Below are 20,274 nucleotides of genomic sequence, written 5' to 3'. Positions count from 1 at the left end.
CATAGTCTTCGACGGAGGAAAGTACTTGATCAGGAATGCCTTTGCCATATCCTCCCATGTAGTAATAGACCCTACAGGCAAACAGTTTAACCACGACTTAGCTTTATCTCTCAGTGAAAATGAAAATAAACGCAAACGAACAGCATCATCAGACACGCCATTAAACTTAAAAGTATCACAAATTTCAAGAAAGTCAGCTATATGAGAATTAGGGTCGTGAAGTGCACTTCCCCCAAATTGGACAGTGTTCTGAATCATCCGAATGATAGCTGGCTTGATCTCAAACTGATTAGCTCGGATGACTGGTGAAACGTCTGCCCTTTTTCGTTTTCTTAAAAAGTGCTAGAAATTTTTTTTTTAAAACCTCACATAGCATCGGCTGAACCACAAAATATTTTTGACATCATTTTAAAAATAAACATCCAACTGCCATTTAAAAATCTAAAGAAAAGTATTTTAAAGCATAAATCGTCTAACATTTTACCAACCTAAAAACATTATTTGAAAAGTATAGCCCATACTATAACCTCTCAAAAATATCTCATAATATAAATAAAAGACGTAAAAATATCTTTAACATTACTTAGAATCATAAATAATAACTAGTGCGGAAAACTAGCGTCGGTCCTCGGGTTATGTGCACCTTCAGTCCAGCCAAGTCAACCATCAAGACCTCCATTATCATATTCATAATCAATATAACCTGCATCAATCACACCTAGTGAGTCTAAAGACTCAACACGTCATATTCTTGATAACGAGTAATACATAATACAGTTAACATATAACAGTGAAAAATACTTGTACTTAAAAATATCGTTTTCATGAAGATGCATAAACTTAAAACATAACATTTTCGTAAACATTTTCATGATGCATAAAAATATTTTCGTAAAAACATGCACATATTCATATTCATATTCGTATTCATATTCATATGCATATCCATATTCGTATTCATGTTCATGTTCGTGTCTGTTGAATTCGGATCGTGATTGTGACTCGTATTCTTAATCTTAATGGGCGATGGATCCATCTAGAAAACCACAGTACTGGGCGGCGGGGGACACCAGCAACACTCTCACCGGTCAACTGGGCCCTGGCCTACGTATTAACATATCATGGCATTGGAAATACGATCGTCGGGGCTCCCTCTGGGGCCTTTTCCCATAAATGGGCTCCCTCTGGGGCCTTCTCCCCACACGACATCTCCAATCATATTCATGGTATTCATATTCGTATTCGTATCAACGGAAACACGATCGTCGGCTCCCACTGGGACCATAACCCTCACGATATTTCCAACATATTGTAGTCACAATCCTTCACATCCTTCAACATGTCGTATTTCCATCACTTAATAAAATATGCATATATTATCATTTTATTTTGAAACCAAGCATGCAACATGTCTTTTAAATGTCCATATTTAAATAATAAAAATCATAGACATTTAGAAATCATAACTTAACATATTAAAAATCATAAACATCTATGAACATTTTTAAAAAAACATTTTAACATCGTAAACTTTTAAAATAAACATTTAAAATAAACGTTTTAACATATTAAATAATAAAACATTAAACATATTAACGTCTTAAAAATCCATAAAATATAAAATTGACATATTAACATATAAACATACATAATCATTGAAAATAATCATATTAGTATATAAAATAGCATTTAGGACACTGCCATGACGTTTACTAATTTTTAGGTGTAAAAAGACCGTTTTACCCCTGGACGTGACATTTTACGTTTTCGACTTTTTTCTTGATTTCATGACTCTAGCATGTCCCAAATAATTATTTAAGCCTACAAGAATTTTCTCATATTTTTATTTAGCTTAATTCGATGACTTTTAAATTTATCTTTAAATATGACGTATTAATGTGTTTTAATCCCGAATTAAACCAAACCTTAATATAAAATTCCCAAATTGAAAACTTAGACTTATAATAATTATTTAAGCTTAAATATAATTTTTCATAATTTTATAAAGCTTAAAACTAGGTGTTTCAATTAACTCGTTAATTAGCGTTTCGCGCGGCGATTAAATTCCGAATAAATCCAAAACTCGTTATTTTGAACCCAAATTTTTAACATAGCCTTTTTATTATTTAATTTACCCTTCCATGTCATGAGCCACCCCCGTGGACCCATGGAATCAATATTGGCTTATTTAATCTCGTTTTTGACCCCTCGACGAACACACCGAGCCATCTCCTAATTTACCCGAGCCACGCCCGAGCCACCTTGAACCAAAACCTAGCCAACCCATCTAGGGACCTTACTGTGCAAGCCCAGCCCAAAAACCTGGCCCTAGCCCGCTCAAAAGCCTGCTGGAAACTCACCCAAAATCTGCATGTGTATGTAAGTGACACTCATGTGCTTCTAGGACTCCTAGCCAACCTAGGACACCTCCAGCCGTGAACCACTTGGCCTCTCATGACCCTAACCTTCCCTGGACCACGCCCAGCCCAAGCCCAAACCAACCCAAGTCCCTGAACTCGCGCACAAAGCACAGCACCAGACACGTACATGCTTGGCCGAGAACTCCTACTTGGCATGTGCTCTTGTTTCCTATCTTAACCACTTACCCAACGAGCCAACCCATGAACCAGCTCCTCAGGCCCCCTCCTAGGACCCTAAGGACCTAACCTAGCCCAGCCCAAGCCCCCTGGCCGAGCCCCTCCTCCCTGCACAAATTCTGAAATCTGCACAGCCCCTTGGGCTTTCTCTCGGGTGGAGTCCTAGCTTGCTAGGACTCCTCCCCAGCCTCTTATCTCGAGTCCTAGCGTGGCTAGGACTCTTCCCTTGACCCCTCACGGACCATATCTAGCCCTGGTCCCAGCCCTAAGCAAGCCAAGTCCCATAACCCATGAAATCGAGCCCTTGACACACACCCAACACACTTTCAGTTCCAGCTTGTTTGTTTCGTGTTTGCAGCGTTTTTGTGCATGTTTCTAGACCCTTAAATCAAGTAAAAACGTTGCCCCTTATATCCTAGAACATGGCAGCCCCTTCATGTATGAAATCATCAAGTTTTGAATCAACAACATGATTTAAAATCCATGTTTTGCCCAAAAACGAAAATAAATCAAAAGGGAACATGTTTTTTTCATGCAAATCATATTCATATGCATAGTATGGTGTGATGATGAGTAAAGGAAAGAAATATGGCGTGTCTTTGCGTTTTAAACGCACGAAAAACGTTGGCGATTGAAGAACGGCGACGACGAGATGATGGCTTGCTTTTCCTCTTGAATTTTTCTTCAAACTTTCTCTAAATTTTGTGATGTGTGTGCCGTGTATGATGATGGTATTTGGGGAGTGTTTCTGAATTTTAAAAGAGAGGGAGGCGTGAATTAAGTGTGATGGGGAAGGGGTTTAACCTTTTAAATACTAATTAAACTACTAACTAGGCCTTAGGCCTATCCAGCCATTAAATTAGGCCCATTAGTCTATTTAGGATTTAAATAAAATATTAAAATAGGTTTGTCAAAATAAGTTTGTGACTTAATTAGCCGGGTTGTCAAAACGTTCGTATTTTTTTCTTGTAAAAACCAACACCGATAAAAATTACGTCCCGGCGTATAAAATCATCTCAAAAACTCCATATTTTCAAAAATAAGAAAAAGCATCACCCTTAGTTTTAAATAATTAAAACAATCATTTAATAAAATCATTTTCTATTTTTTTCAGCCATCGGTCTCCGTTCCTCGATCGCAACTCGAATAACCTTTAAAAATACATTTTAATGCAATCATGTAGAAGAATATATTTTAAACATGAAAATATGCACAAAATAATTAATTCATGCAATTAAAATATTTAATTAAAATACAAAGAATTTAATAATTGCATGCACGTGGTTTGCGTGGACCTTAAATTTTTTTGGGGCGTTACAACTGGTCTTACGATGCTTGGACGTGCTCCATCAAGAGACGGCTGTGCATAATCCATCATCGGTATACGCCTTGGCTCCTCTCTGTGTTGATCGTCTTCCATTCTTTCCTTCGCTCTTTGCTGCTGTAGTCGACGTCTAGCTGTGCGTTCAATCTCGGGGTCAAAAGGCTCAAGCTTAAACTCGAGTGATCTTCGCATGCACCACAAGAAAAATCTGCAACACAATGAGAGTATCAAATAACAATAAAATAAATAATACTAAAGAATTTAAATGAAAAATAAAAAATTGTGAATCAACAGTCCCCGGCAACGGCGCCAAAAACTTGATCGAGCAAAACTTGCACAGTGAATAGTCCCAAAATTTATTTTATAAATGAAAGCTCGATTTAAATATCGCAAGTGCACGATAGTCAAGTTATAATAAACGTAAGTGAATACGAGTATCGTTCCACAAGGACTGCGTTACACTATTTTTATTTTCAAGTAAAATTTCTTTAGCAACGATAAAATGAGTTGATGATTAAACTAATGTAAATTAAACAACTAAAATAATTAAACTGCAAAGAAAACGTATTCAAGAAAGCAATGATTCATTTGGATTAAATCAATTGAGAAATGAATTTGTTGGGAATTAGCAGTTCACCTACCACTCGTGTTTAAATAATTACACTCGACTTTTACTCGTGCATTCGACGGAATTCCCTAGACTAATTAATATACTCTGTCGAGTTATATTAATACTAATCATAAACATGCAGTACTCAAGTGTCCTCAATTATTTAACAGTTCAAGATTGCATTACATTCTATGGAATCCACTAGCTTTCATCCGGGTGAACTATCACTATCGACACGTACCCAATTCCGTATATCTACTAAAATTGTAAATTCGTGGTTTATAATTTTGATCCTATTGTTAATTGTTATATCGAAATCATCAACAACATGAAATAATCAAAGGAAGTTAGCTAGGCTTCGATTGAAACAAGAAAGAACACTAGCATAAACAAATCACTAATAAAAAAGTCGAGAAATAATGTTAAACACTGAGTACGGGGTAGGATCCCCTCAAATCCCAACAAATCTAGAGTTTAGCTACTGAAATTCATGATAAAAACCAACAATCAATGTAAGAAATAAAATACTGAATAATGAAAATACTAAAGATGACGATGGATGACGGCCACGACGCGTGGAAATCTCGAGGTCTTCGAAATCTCCTTTTTCTAGCCTCTCCTCCAAGAAAAGTGATGAAAAATATGATAAAGTCTCAAAAAAAGGATCGCTGATCTCGTGTATTAGGTTTAGGTGTCGGATAGAGTCCATAAAAAGTTGGAAACATATCTTCCTGAATCTCGCTTCTCGCTAGGGCGGTATATTTTGACCGCCCTAGCGAGAGGTCCTCGCATAAACTTCCTCGAGCATGTCCCTGGTTTCGCTGGGGCGGTCACTTTTGACCGCCCTAGCGAGACACTTGTGCATAAAATCCTCGGCCAGACCAAAATGCTCGCAGGGGCGGTCACTTTTGACCGCCCTAGCGAATCCTCTTCGATATTTTGACAAATTTTCTCCCACTTTTTGGTTCAATTCCTACAAAATAACCACAAAATACACGAGATCAATCACATGCTAAATAATGCTAAAAAATGCAAAATTAAACTAAAACAAACTAATATGATGCATGAATGCGACTCAAAACCAACACTAAAAACACGTAAAAACGAGTCCTATCATGGGCCAATAAATTCCACACTGCAAGATTTTTGCAGCCGTTATCTTTGAAGAAAAATATCCTCCACATGCTTCTGAATGAAAAAATTTAATGACACTACTTACCTCATCGTCAGGTATGCAAAGCCCAAAAATTTGATCTTTACAATACTTAAACAAATAAGAATTATCCCAAAAAATTTTTTGTACCTTGTTAGGGTTGGTTAACGATGATGATGTGTTTATAAGGGAGTTGAATAAAAACTTCGGCTTATGTAATCTTTTTTTTTGATATAAGTCATTTCTTTAAGAAACTGATTCAGAAATCTTGTGTGTCGCTATCAATCAGTTAACTAGTGATTGTAGTGCAGAAATAAATTGAAAGATAGGTTGAATAATTTTAGATAAAGTATTGAAAAAAAAATATACAATGATGAACACAAAGAATTTTATGGATGTTCAAAGTCTTCAACTTCTCTTACATCACCCCTTCAATCTCAATGATATGATTTCACTAAAAGACTTTGATTGATTACAAAGATTTTTAATAACTCTCTTCAATTGGATTTATACAATGTCAAACTGAAACTCTTAGCTTATCTACTTATCAGTTTGATAACTGAATAGCTCTAGTAAGTAGCCTAATGTTGCGAATACAACAATAAAGTAAGAGCTAAATAATGCAATTTATGAATTGAATAAACTTGAGAGTAAATCACAGATTACTAATAATTTTTTCATTGGTATTTATTTCGTCTCGTGACGTACCTTCAACTGAACTTATCATCTATAAATAGTCTTCGATTCCGACGGTCATATTGAATGCATTTAATGGTTAATATATGTTGAATCGTCTTCTAGTCCATGTAAACGAATTTATTCAGACAGAGGTACAATGTATCAGACTGTTCTGTTTCATCTATTATTCTTGGTACGGACTGTCAGTTTCTCTACTGAGTATTTCAAAGTTTAGCTAATGACGTGGCTAACTGATCAAGAGTCAAACTGGTCGAAAAATCAGTTCATCTGGACTACATCAGTTCTAATTGATGTCTTCTTAGTAAAATAATGCATTCTTAGTTGAATACTTCAGTTGAAATAGGTCATATCAGTTCAGGTTTGCTAAGTATTCAGTTCTGATCTTCAATCTGTTTACTTAGCTTCGAGATTTATTTATTCTTATAAGAACTTTAATATATTAACTTCAGTTTTTAATCTGTTTAAGTCCAATAACTATCCGTTCAACTAAGACCTCTCAGTTACGTCAGTTTAGTTTAGTTCTTCAGTTCTTTTACGGATTTGTTTGTCAAACTCCGAAACTTATAAATTCCAACAATTTCTCCATTTTTGGTGTTTGACAAAAATATAATTTTCGAATTGTTATATTGAGTTATCTGATATTCTTGATATATAGCTGATAAACTAAAATATTTGTATATAAAATAATGTACAAATGTGTACATAATAAGAACTAACTTTTCATTGAGTTTGAAAAAGATAAAACAGATTCGTACGAACATTTCAAAATGAAAATATTATATGCAGGAGCTCTTCAAACTAAGTAATTGATTTCAGACACTAGATCGTTTATTTGCTTTCTTTTTTAGCTGGTCCTTTATCAGTAAGTTTTTCTGGTTCAGTACGTTTCTTACTTGTCTCTACTGCTACTGGCTTATTTGATTCTTCCCACCCGCCACTTTGGAAAAGAGGAGGAATGCTGAACTAACTTTACCTGAAACTTCAGCTAACTGATTATACACAATTTCAATCTTCTTTGACAGACTGGTGTGCACAATGTCAATCTGATTGCTGAGTAGTTCCTGGGAAGTTATCAGTGTGGGATTTGTAACTGCTTCTCTTTTCATATTTTTCACTATGGAGAATAAAGCAGATACATCCTTAGTCAGCTTCTTCAAGTCTTTCATCATATGATCTTTCAGTGTGTCTAGACTCAAAAAATGTAGCCACTTAGTAGACTTGACATGAGATATATTGGAACCAAGATTTGTGTGATGCCACAAAATGCTATCCAGCATTACAACAGTTGCTAGTGGTAGTTTAAGAGAGAATTATTTAGTTGTAGTCTTTTCTTTTTCTTTTCCCTTCTAACTAAATTCCACTACCACTAACTGACTTGGAGCAACATCTTGGTCAATATGTTCGGCCAACTCTTTTACTATCTCTTCTCTAACTGAATAATCTGAGGTTGATTCTGATGATCAGTTGCAACACTTGCCTCAGCTGTCTTCTCAGAGGAGATCAGTTTGTGGGAAGCTTCTGAAATGAAGAAAGTCTCAAGAAGCATCAAGCTAGTTGAGATCAGTTATGGTAAAACTGATGGTTCTTGTGCTATTGGTATAGTTGAATCATCAGCAGGTTGTTCAGTTCCCGACGGAACTGCTTCAGTTTGTGCCTCTTCTTCAGTCGTTTGGGCACTTTCTAATTTGGCTACTGGCACAACAACAACTTCATCAGCAGCCTGGTCATCTTTGTATGCCTGCTGAATATTCTCAGCAACTGATAATATCAACTCATCTACATTGGCTAATGATAGCTCTTATTCAGTGTAGGTAGTTGGATGAATTGTTGGTTCAGAAGCTGGCAAATAAATTAACATTGTAGAGGATGAGGGTTGAGCTTCTGAGGAGGATGGTTGCGAAATATCTGGAAGATGTTCGGCAGTTTGAATCAACGCTGACTCAATCTCAACTGGAACAGTTAACAGCTCCGCAGCAGCTTTAGTTTGTGTCAGCTCCTCAACTAGTGTAGAGATATTGGTCTCCACTAGAACATGTAACATATGTCCCATCTCCCAATTTTTTTTGCTTTCATCTGGAGAGTGATTAGATTAGAGTCCAGTTGTAGGAATACTGCTCTATTTTCATAATCATTCGGACTAGTTGGATCATAGTTGGTCTTCAGTTCAGATGTTACCTTAGTCAGACTCTTGATTCTCATTAAATCAAAAAAATATGCCCTTATTTCCATTGCTTGGGCGACTGAAGTAGCCTTCATAGCCTTCATCACTGCTGACTCAAGTGAGATGAAGCGCTTAAGAACTGACTTCTTCTTAAACTGCTTGGAAAGGGTGAAAGTTTTGAAATGTACCCATTCATCATAATGTTGTCTTTTCAGCTCAGCATACTCATTGATCTCGTCCATAATAAGGTCGATCTCAGTATGAATAGAATTGTTAGGCCTTGGCTCTTCAATCATCTTGGCATTGCCCTTTGGATCAGTTAGGTCATTTGGAAGATCTAGTCCTGAGCTTGTCGTGTCCACCACTTCTCTAATTAGCACACCTTTCGGCTTTACCTAAGGTAGGATGGCTGGCAGACAACTGTTGTAAGAGGATCTGGAATCACAGTCAGCTTCAACTTCTCCCCGAATTCAGTTACTATCATTGGAGGATAGTCAGTTTTGGTTCTTTGTGTGGAGTCTGCTGCTGGTTGAACTGATGGAATCGGAATTGCAGAGATTGGTACCTCAGCTCCGAATGGTAGTAATGTGAGCTCAGTTAGAGCTCCTGGAGTGGCAGCCAACTTTGTATTTTTAGACCTCGTCTTCTTAATCAGTTGGGGAGAAGGAGTCTTCTCCGAGTCACTAGTTGTTAGAACCAGTTTCCTCTTGGACTTTGGGGCAATGGCTTTTGGTTTAACAACTGTCTTCGTCTTAACTGTCCCTTCCTCGATCCCATTCTTCTTGGATTGAGTGTTTTGAGCAATGTACATTTTAAATTTGGTTATTGAAGAAGATGATTCGAGAGGAACCCCTGAATCCTCAATCAGTTTGCTTAGTTGAGGCAAAAACCTCTTTGACTGCTTGGCAGTCTGAAACATGTTCTTCAGAAAGGTAAAAAAGATTAATCACCAGTTGACCTTGATTCATTTCATAATGACGGTCATCACCTGAAACTTTTTCAGTGTCAATGCACCGAAGGAACCATCCTTGGCCAAGATGCCCTTTGCAGCAATATCTGCCAGTAGCTAATATTCTAACTTCAGATCTCGTTTAGCATCTGACACTTTTATTGGTTGTACATTGGCAGAAAGGAGTAGTTGCATCTCTTCAATGTCAGCAGTAGCCACTTCAGAGAAGCTGAAATTAATTCAGCTGGCAGTTGAAAGAGGTTGCTGAGATAAGATTTATCAATAATCATCGAGTGGTTATTGATTTTCATCTGAATCTTTCCATCAGTGGTGACTAAGCTGGAATCGTAGATAGATAGTAGCTCAGACGAGTAAAGTTCCTGCGTAGGCAGTCCCAAGAAGTGACGAAGCCCAGATGCTTCAATTTTCTCAAAAATAACTTCAAACTTATTCATTGGAGACTGAAAAAATAGATTCGAAATCGATTGAAATAGCGTTCAATAGGAAAGCGGGAGTTTGTTCTACAATTTGAATTTTGAATTAGCTCTGGAATGACAAAAGAGAATGCAAATAACTTTCTCTGGGAAAATTTGAGAGTTAGGAAAATATGGAAATTGTAAAGTGAAGTCTGAGAAAGGCGGTTTCTAAATATATCTCATGACTTTTCAAATTTCGGACACGTGTAAGTCCGTGAGTAGTTTGACCGTAAATATAGGTCATTCAACCGTTGTCATTTATTTTTAGAAACTAAAATCAGGCAGTTAAAAAAAAACATGATTTTGCATTTTAAAATTTTGAAGATTTAGAATTTGAACCAATATAAATTAGAATAAATTTAAATTAATAATATTTTAACAGTAATGATTGTTATTGTAGAACTAAAATTAATTTACAATTAGTCAACCTATTCGATAAGATCAGTTGATTCGGGTACTAATTGATCAGTTAGAAATTGACTTAGTTCAGTTCATGACCTACTGACTTCTGTCTTATCAGTATCACTAAAATTCAACGTTCCCCCTAAATTAAGCATTAAAAAATTAAATGAGCCCTAAAATATTTCTGAAGCAAGAAATATTAGCCTTGGGTAGATGCTTTGGGAAGATGTCAGCTGCTTGTTGTTCAGTTGCAATATATTCCAGTAGAATGTCCTTCTTTAGAGCATGATTATTAATGAAGTGATGTCTGACATCGATATGCTTGGTCCTTGAATGAAGAACTGGATTATATGTAATCACAATAGAGCTGGTGTTATCACAGAAAATTGGTGATTCTTCAAAAATAACTCCATAATCCTTCTGTAATGATCATGAGCCATTAGGCTGAACCAACATGGGCCTCGGCCCATTACCATGCACCACTACTGGTCATGGGTCGTTAGGATGATCCAACATGATTCATCGCCCATGCCCATTCACCATCACTTATAGGATATCCCAGCTCTGGAAAGTGGTTTATTTCGCCTCCCCCAAAACTTGAACCCAGGACCTCCAAGCTTAAGTATCTAGATTCTTAAAGTGTTGGTACTAGTTGGGCTACTACCTAATAGGGAGAGACTTCGCTCAACATGAGCGGCTATTCGTCTATTAGATGTTCTAAGCATTCTTCGCCTACAAGGTGGAACGATTAGGTGTCTTACGTTACATGCTTAGTTGGCTTTAATGTAGCCAGACAAAAACCATAGATTCACTTTGAAAGAGGAAATTCGACGAATGATAAAAAAAACTATCTTACCTTAATTTAATGCTACCGGTGTTGGCTAACTTACATAGTTGTTCTTTGCTTTGTCTTAGCCCATTCCGTTTTTCAGCGAGTTTTTTGATGGTCAATATGGAACATACAATGGCGTAACAACTTTTGTTTCGTCTTAGTTATTCCCCTTAGGGGCTCAAGACTGTTCGGAGTAGTGAGTTACTTTTTCCTTCTTGGCAGCCCAGGTAGTAGCCCAACTGGTACCAAGAATCTAGGTACTTAAGACTGGAGGTACTAGGTTCAAGTGTTGGGGTAGGCGAAAGAAACCAGTTTTGAGGGGTGACATATTCTATGAGTGACGCTACATGGGCATGGGCTATGACTCATGCTGTACCATCCTAACGACTCATGACCAATAGTGGTGCAAGTGTATGAGCCGAGGCCCATGTTGGTTCAGCCTAATGGCCCATAATCATTACATCTTCAATTGCTGCTGAATCCAGAGTAGTTGAGCACAACAAATTCCAACACTAAATATTCAACTTCGGTTGTGGAAGTGAAAGTAGATGTTTGCTTCTTGCTAAACCATGAGATCAGTCTGTCTCCTAGAAACTGGCCTGATCCACTTGTACTTTTGGGATCAAGCTTACACCTTGCGTAATCTGCATCTGAATATCCAACTTAATTGAAAGAAAAATCATTAGCATACCATAAAGCCCATATTTTTCGTGCCTTATATATATTTCAATATGCGTTTAGCAGCTAAGAGGTGTGATTATTTAAAATTTGCATGAAATCTTGCACATAAACATACAACAAATATAATATCAAGTCGACTAGCAATTAGGTACAATAATGAAGCTATTAAACCTCTGTAGATTGCCATCTCAAATTATATTACCCCTTCATCTTTTCCTATCTTAATTGATGAACTCATGGGAGTAGATGTGGCTGAACATGTTTCCATGCCAAATTTGTTGACCAGTTCCTTCGTCTATTTAGTCTTACTGATGGTTTCCAGTTGCTTTACTTGCAAACTGTTAAAAAATGTTAGTTCACCCATCAAATTTTTCCCGCATGAATTTAGAAAAGTTTTCTCATAATTTGGGGTTAGTTGACCCAAAAATAATGTCATTAATATAAATGTGAACGAGTAAGGTGTAATATTTCTTCGAAAATTTGAACAGTGTCTTATCAACTGTTCTTATATTGAAATCATGATCAGTTAGAAATTTTGATAAGGTCTCATGCTAGGCTCTGGGAGCTTGTTTAAGATCATATAATTCTTTATTAAGATGATAAATAAGGTAAGGAAATAGATGATTTACAAAACCTGGTGGTTGTTATAAGTAAAATTTTTCCTGTAACTGACCGTTTAGGAACACACTTTTTACATCCATTTGATATAATTTGAAGTTCTTGTGTGAGTATCCTCACTTTTTTGTGCATACCTGAACCATCTACGTTCAATTTATTCCTGTACACTTATTTTGTACCTATAATAGATTTTGAAAGCGGTTTTGGAACAAAATTCCAGACATCTGATTTAGCTCTTCCTGCATAGCAATTAACCAGCTTGGATAATCTAGAGCTTCATCATTTTTTTTTTGGTTTTAACTGAGATATAAATGCAGAGTGTATGAACAAACTAAGCATTCGATTTTCTAGTTTTTACCGGATCAGATGAGTTACCTATTACCAAATCATGAGGATGATTTTTGCTCCATCTGTAGTTTGGATACATCAAACTTCTTTGCATAACCGGTTCAGTTTGTGCTTGACCAGTTCCTTCTACTTCAGTTGAAATGGCTTCAGTTTGTGTTTGAATATGTTCTTGATGTATACCAAACTGATCATTTGGAACTGCGTCATGTTCAACTTGTGGTTCTACCACCTCTGGTTTTGGTGTTCGAAAGAAATTTCTGACAACCTAATTTTCATCTTTACTGTCATCCTCCTAACTTATATCTGTTAAGCTATTTGTCAGGTCAACTGGTGTACTTTGTTTTAAATAAATAAATTAAAAAATTGTCCCTCATAATCTATTAACTAAACATAAATAACACAGTGCACTGTTGGTTTTGTTTGCTATCATATATCACATATAATTTTTTTTTTGGTTTTAGTATTTAATTGTGAAAAAAGGCCTTTATCTGTATTTTTTCTTGGAATGTAATTTATACTGGAAGTACCTTCGGCATGGAAATAGTTGGAAACCTGTGAATGTTAGGGGACCTAAAGTTGTTAATGTTTCTGATTATATAATAACATGTGTTAAAGTTATGGAAATAAAATAATTAGAACTATGATTGCAGGTAAAAGTCTAGGTCGGGATAATATAGTTGAGGCTGCCAATTTGTGGTAGGAAGCAGTTATCTCTGCCTTTAGTTCTGTAGCACACTTGTTGGGGTAAAGGACTTTGTAAGCCTTCCGCTTGATAAAAAAGTTTACATGAGGTTCTATGATGCGGTCTTTGTTGATATTTTAGAAAAATATTGGTAAAAGTAGAATAAATGGAAATATTTGTGGAAAATGGATTGCATGTAGCTGTAATTGTTACCCATTGTGATTCCAATAGTGTATGTTCTCAAAAAATTAAAGTGGAGAATGCGAACTGTAGCGTTTATCAAGATTCTAGTTGTGTGAAAGATTAAGTTATCTAATTTTTTTTGTACCCATGCAAGTCATCCTAAAACCTTCTCTAAATAAATAAGTACATGAAAAAGACAGAGCATTTGATTGGTTTTATATTTTTTTTTGTATTGGCCCCATTATAGTGGGAGTAGTTTGAGCATACTGCTGCTTGTCCGTTCCATCCATCCAGCATTCCCCTAGGCATTTCATGCCACTGATTCATCACAACATCATAAACCGCCCCTTCTTTTACCGTTTTACCTTTTACATTTATTTACCATGCATAGTTTACCTCTATATCCTAATGCTTCGACGGCTTCTCGATAAACCTTTCATCTTTGAACAAAGCTCTTGTTTCCCAGTGCCAATCTACATCCTTCTTTGATGTGTCCTATCTTTCCATGGACCGTGCTACTTCACCTTGATATTGTGCGCCTAAACAACTTGACACATATATGCCACCATTTATTGATCCGGCGACACACCATAACCGAGGACTAGGGAATGGAGGTCCATTGTACCACTTACTGGACAAAGGGTTGAACACTAATGGATGAGTTAGAGCTAGGAAAACTTGTCGGTGGTTGCAGCTATAAGCACCAAACGCCCCGACATAGTTAAAGATTGAATAGATAGAATTATTGATATGAAAGAAGGATGTTGACGTAGGATGCACATGGGTGGATCGGTTAGAGGAGTTGGGAGTGCTCTCCATGTTGAGGAAACAGGTCCAAAAGAGAAGAAGTCAATTGAATTTGATTGGAATTGGAATCTGCCTAATTGGACAAATTTGATGAAGGGATACTTAGTTGATGTAGTTTGGCATAAGACGGCATATATAGAGAAGAATGGAGGAAAGGAGGGAGAATATATGAGTTGAAGCCATGAAAGACAGACGCTATCGAGAAGTGAAGTTTGAAGAGTTGAAAGACATGCTGAGCTAGGTGGTCAGGTAAGCCGGGTAGTAAGACTGACTTGATTTGCAAGTTTAATTGCAGGCTTTCATCGTTTCTTTGATGATATCTATTGGAAACTTAATTTCGGTTGTTTGACAAACTAAGAGATTAATTTATTGGACTAAAATGATCACACTTAGATAAGTTGAGTTGCCTAACTAAAGATTAATGCGCAGATTATTAAAGGCAACTGAAACTAGCCGAACTGAACTCACGAAGACAACTGAGTTGGAAACTGATAAGTTGACATATTCAATTGTGAGCTTACCAGCGAATCAGCTGATCATTCAGCTGTACAGGTCATCAGTTGAAAAGGAAATTCAACCGACAACAGTACGAAGCAGACTGCAACTCGTAGTGGAACGCCGCATTTCGGAGCTACAGTGTACACTTTTCAGAAGAATGTTGATGTGGCAATCAACGGATATAAAAATTCAAATAATATTTAATGCTACCGTTGAAGAGAAGCCTATAAATAGGTGAGAAGAGCATTTGAGAAATAACTCTCTCATTAACAAGATCTATTTATTCTCTCAAGCTTGCTGTTACCCTGCTGAATTTATTACTCTCATTTGAGAATCAAAAAGCTCACACATATATGATTTATTTGTAGCATTTGAGGCTACCTTTCGAGCTTAGAAGCACAAGTCGTTGTATTGTTTATTTTGATCTTAACTACATCAGTTGTGCTAAGTTCAGTTGAAGAACTGTGATAATTAGTAAACTTAGAGTTTCAGTTTTGACATTGTTAAGTCCAAACTGAAATGGGTCTGTACAATCTTTGTCTCAATCAAAGTCTTTTAGAGCATATCCTATCCTTGTGATAGAAGGGGTGACTAGGAGTTATTCAAATTTCCGAACATCCATAAATCTTTGAGTTATTATTTCTGTTATTTATTCTATCTTTAAATTAGTTCATTTCCGCAACTGTAATCAGTTAAACTGATTGTCATTGATTGACAAGATTCCTAAGTTTTAATTTGTCACAAAACTGAAATTTCACTTGAAAAGGTTATAAAGTTCGTGTGTGTTTATTCAACCCCACTTCTAATCACCTTTCAACCAATCAACCGATCCTAACAAGTGGTATCAGAGAAGTTGAATCTTGTCTTAGAATACTCTTATTTACAAACTGATCAACATGTCTTCATTCAACAAAATACCAATGTTTTCCAGAGAAGATTTTGACAACTGGAAAATCAAAATGCTGGCTCATTTAGCTGCAGAAGATGACGACATGTGGTATGTCATAACTGATTGTCCCATGAAGATCCTAAAAGCAAATACAACAGTCGCCATTACTGATGGAGCACCTCATCGTATAGAAAAGACTAGAGAAGAATAGACAATTAGGACAAAAAGAAAGCCAACCTAGACAATGTGGCTAAGGATATCTTATATAGAATGCTAGATAAAGTCACTTTCAGCAAAATCAAGATGTGCAAAAATGGCAAAGAGATATGAGAAAAACTGATTCAACTGTGCGAAGGAAACGAGCAAACAAAAGAGAACAAGCTATCAATTGTTGTTCAAAAGTTTGATAACATCAAGATGAAAGCTGATGAATCCATGCATGATTATGATGAGAGGATCAATGGTATTATCAATGAACTAAATGCACTTGGAAAAGTGTATTCAAACAAGAAGTGGCACTGAAGGTGATCAAAGGTCTTCCCAAAGAATGGTATGTCAAGACCATGGCAATGAGAGAGTCAAATGATCTTAATAAGATCGAACTTTATGGCTTGTTTGCTGACCTAAAGGCTTACGAGTTTGAACTACAAACCAGAGAAGGAGAGCCTTCTGCACCAACTGTCACAACTGCTGTCAGACTGGAACCAACTGGTTCAGCTGAAAAAACTGCTGATCAACTGAGCAATGATGCTATGTCATTGTTTTTCAAGAAATTTGGAAGGTTAATGAGGAGGAATCAAGGAAACTTCCAGAAACAATATCAAAATAACCAATCCAAAGAAGATTCCTATGTTTGCTTCAAATGTGACAAATCTGGTCATTTCAAAGCAGACTGTCCTAAGCCAAAGAAAGACAGTCGAGTATCAACTGATAAGGGAAAGAAGCCCTATGAGCACAAAAGAAGGACCAAGGATGACAAGAAATCATTCAAGAAGAAGAGTGAAGTGCTTTTGGCTGAAGAAAGCAAATATAAGTGGGCTGAAACTGACATTGATGAGTCAGAACCAGAAAGCCCAAGCAGTTCAAGTGAAGATGAAGAGGAAGTCAAGTGCCTAATGGCAGATGATGCTGAACTGGAGCCAACAAGTGAACATGTATTTGATTTTAGCTCTACTGATTTCACTCGTGAGGAACTCATTACCACACTACATGACATGATAAATGAGTATCACAAACTTGCTCGATCATTTGAGAAGGTTAAAACTGAGAAAACTAATCCCAATGATAACAAGACAGAAAGTGATAAGTCAGTTGAACTGTTGAGACTAAAATGGAGCTTGCACAAAAAAAGCTGAAATGATCGAAAATCAAGCTTTGATATGTCAGTTAAAAATAGAAATTTCAAAACATACTGAACTGATTCAAGCTTGGAACAAATCTTCAGTTTCATTGACTGAAATGCAGAATTCTCAAAAATCAGTTGCTGATAAAACTGGTTTAGGTTTTAACAGTCATGATGAATGTTCTGCGAGTGATACAAAGTCAAGGTTGTATGAAAACAAAGGAAAGTACATTAACTTTGTAAAATCAACCATGGTAAATGAATTCTCAGAATCTAGTAAACCAACTGTTCAATTGACTGAAAGTAAGAACAAAGGCAAACAGTATGGAATTGGATATAGCTCTGAGATTTCAACTGATACAAGAAACTGGTCACCTAAACGGTTCAGTCATAAAAATCAGTACTCAAGGAATGGCTCATTGAAATTGTACCGTTATACCGTTGTTTTGAATTAAATCCAGATTCATCAGATTGTTATTGAGTTGAACGGTATATTGACATGAGATTATTGATATTGTCATTGCCAGACAGGCTGTGTGTTCAGGACATCGACTGAGCCAGAAACCGACGAAAGAAAGGTAGAAATTAATGTTGAGTTGGGATTGCACAACTCGAGGAAGGTTTGACTCGAGTTTCCCTAAATCACATACTTAGTTTATTACATTGATTCTTGTAATTGATGAGATTGATGATTGTAGTCTATTGATTTATAGCCACTGCATGTAATGACTGCTGATTCGCTAGTCATTGATTGATTTGCTTAGATACTGAATGTATGTATTGATTACTGAGTCGTTGAGTCATAGGCTGATTCGCCTAGTCACCGGCTGATTCGTCGGGTTATTGACTGATTCGTCTTATTATCGGCTGATTCGCCTAGTCACCGGCTGATTCGTCTGGTGATTGACTGATTCGTCTAAACTTAAGCTGATTCGCTTAATTACAGGCTGAGTTGTCTGATTATTGGCTGATTCGCCTAATTACTGGCTGATTCGTCAGGTTATTGACTGAGTCGTCAATTCTGCGGCTGATTCGCCCAGATACTGAATATATGAATTATATCGATGCCGTATAGGGATTGATTCATTCCTAGCGACTGAGATTCGATATAATTACCTATATCCAGACATCGGGATCCCTAGGATAGAGTTGAGTCGAGTCTGAGACGACGCGTCAGTGGAGTCGAGTCTGAGACCACGCGTCGGTTGAGTTGAGTCTGATATGACACGTTGATTTACATTGTTTATGCCATTCATGATTATTGAATGTTTGATATGACTTTATGTTTCTGATTTGAGACATGTTATGAATAATTCTTATATGCTTTCGTATATGCTTTTATATGATTGCATGTTTACATTGTTTATACTGGGATATTTATATCTCACCGGAGTTGTCCGGCTGTTGTCTTGTTTTGTATGTGTGCATGACAACAGGTGGGGCTGGATCAGGGTCAAGAAGAGGATGAGAGAATATTAGATAGCGTGGAGATCCGGGCTTCGAAGCAACATATGATTCAGCACTGATATGTAGTTGAACCTAGATGAAATCTTGTAGATAACACAAGATTGTATGTTTATGTTTAATATGTAATTTGAGTGAATTACATTACGTTTCCGCTTTGTATTTTAAAAAAAAAAATCTTAGACCCTGTTTTATAATTGATTAATTAGTCCCAATGATGATTAAGAACTTGATTTGCGTCCGGGTACCCACAACAGGTGGTATCAGAGCTGTAGGTACTAGAACTGTAGATTCTTGAGATTGAGATAGAAGCTAGTGAGCGGGGTAGAATGTGTTTCTTTCCTTGCTTATGACTGCTAGCATTCTTTACTGCTTTATATAATACATGTTACCTGACTTATCTGATGTGATTTTGTAATGTGTATGATTGAGAACGAATCTGAACTGATTCTCGATCAGCAGTAAGATGATGGGGAGGAGAGGCTGAATGGAAACAGATGTGTTGGATTGGATTACTAATCCTTTTGAGTTTCAGATATGCCTCCCAGAAGAGTACCAGAACAGGGTAGTACATCGAATCTTCCAATGGATGTAACACCGACTCCAATGGAAACCTTGCTGAAGAGTTTTCAGTCATTCAAACCACCCACTCTGAAAGGTACTGAGACATCAGTCGAGTGTGAGAGTTGGTTAGGTAGCATTGAGTTGCTGTTTGATTCACTGGAGTACAGTGATGAGCGCCGGATTAGATTGATTGGGCACCAGTTGCTTGATGTTGCACAAAGCTGGTGGATTACAATGAAGAGGGCCTTGGAGCAACGAGGTACGATTATTACTTGGGATGTATTTAAAACTGAGTTTTATCAGAGATTTTTCCCAATATCGTACAGAAAAGACAAGGGGGCGGAGTTTGCCAATTTGAGACAGGGTCAGCTGAACATTGAAGAATATGTGACCAAGTTCTCTACCTTGTTGAAGTTTGCTCCACATGTGTCTGAAAATGACGAAGCCGTTGCTGATCAGTTCATCAATGGCTTGAATCCCGATATATTTACATTGGTGAACACAGGGCGACCCAATAACTTTGCTGATGCCATGAATAGAGCAAAGGGCGCTGAGGCGGGCCTGATAAGGCAGAGAGGAGCTGAATTTGTTCCTTCAGTGTCGAGACCACAGCAACCACTTCCCCGATTCGAGAGTGGTAGTAGCAGTGGTGGAACGAAAGATTTTCTGAAAGCTAGAGGAAAGCAATTTAAGAAGTCTGGCGGCAGTTCTTCTAGCTCTAGTGGTTCTCAGCAGAGTTATACTGGAATGTACTGCGGAAATTATGGAGGGAGACATTCCACTGAGCAATGCCAAGGAGTACTTGGTAGCTGCCACTTCTGCAAGCAACATGGACATTTTTCTAGAGTGTGTCCACAGATGGGTTACCAAAGATCCCAGGGAACCGAAGCATCTGGATCAGCGGCATAGTGGAGTAGACGATCAGCTGCCGTTCCTTCATTTCAGCCAGCACCATCTCAGTCACAGCAGAGGCCAGGAGGAAGCCAGACAGTGGG

General features: G+C 37.1%; 1 pseudogene; it reads right to left on the bottom strand.

Annotated features, from left to right (window-relative positions):
* Positions 1-13,330: 13,330 nt before the first annotated feature.
* On the bottom strand, positions 13,331-16,093 carry LOC140827126 (F-box/kelch-repeat protein SKIP25-like; annotated as a pseudogene).
* Positions 16,094-20,274: the final 4,181 nt, after the last annotated feature.

The sequence above is a fragment of the Primulina eburnea genome, chromosome 3 (assembly GCF_022965805.1).
Source record: "Primulina eburnea isolate SZY01 chromosome 3, ASM2296580v1, whole genome shotgun sequence".
Taxonomy (NCBI): Eukaryota; Viridiplantae; Streptophyta; class Magnoliopsida; order Lamiales; family Gesneriaceae; genus Primulina; species Primulina eburnea.
This window is presented reverse-complemented; position numbering and strand designations above follow the sequence as displayed.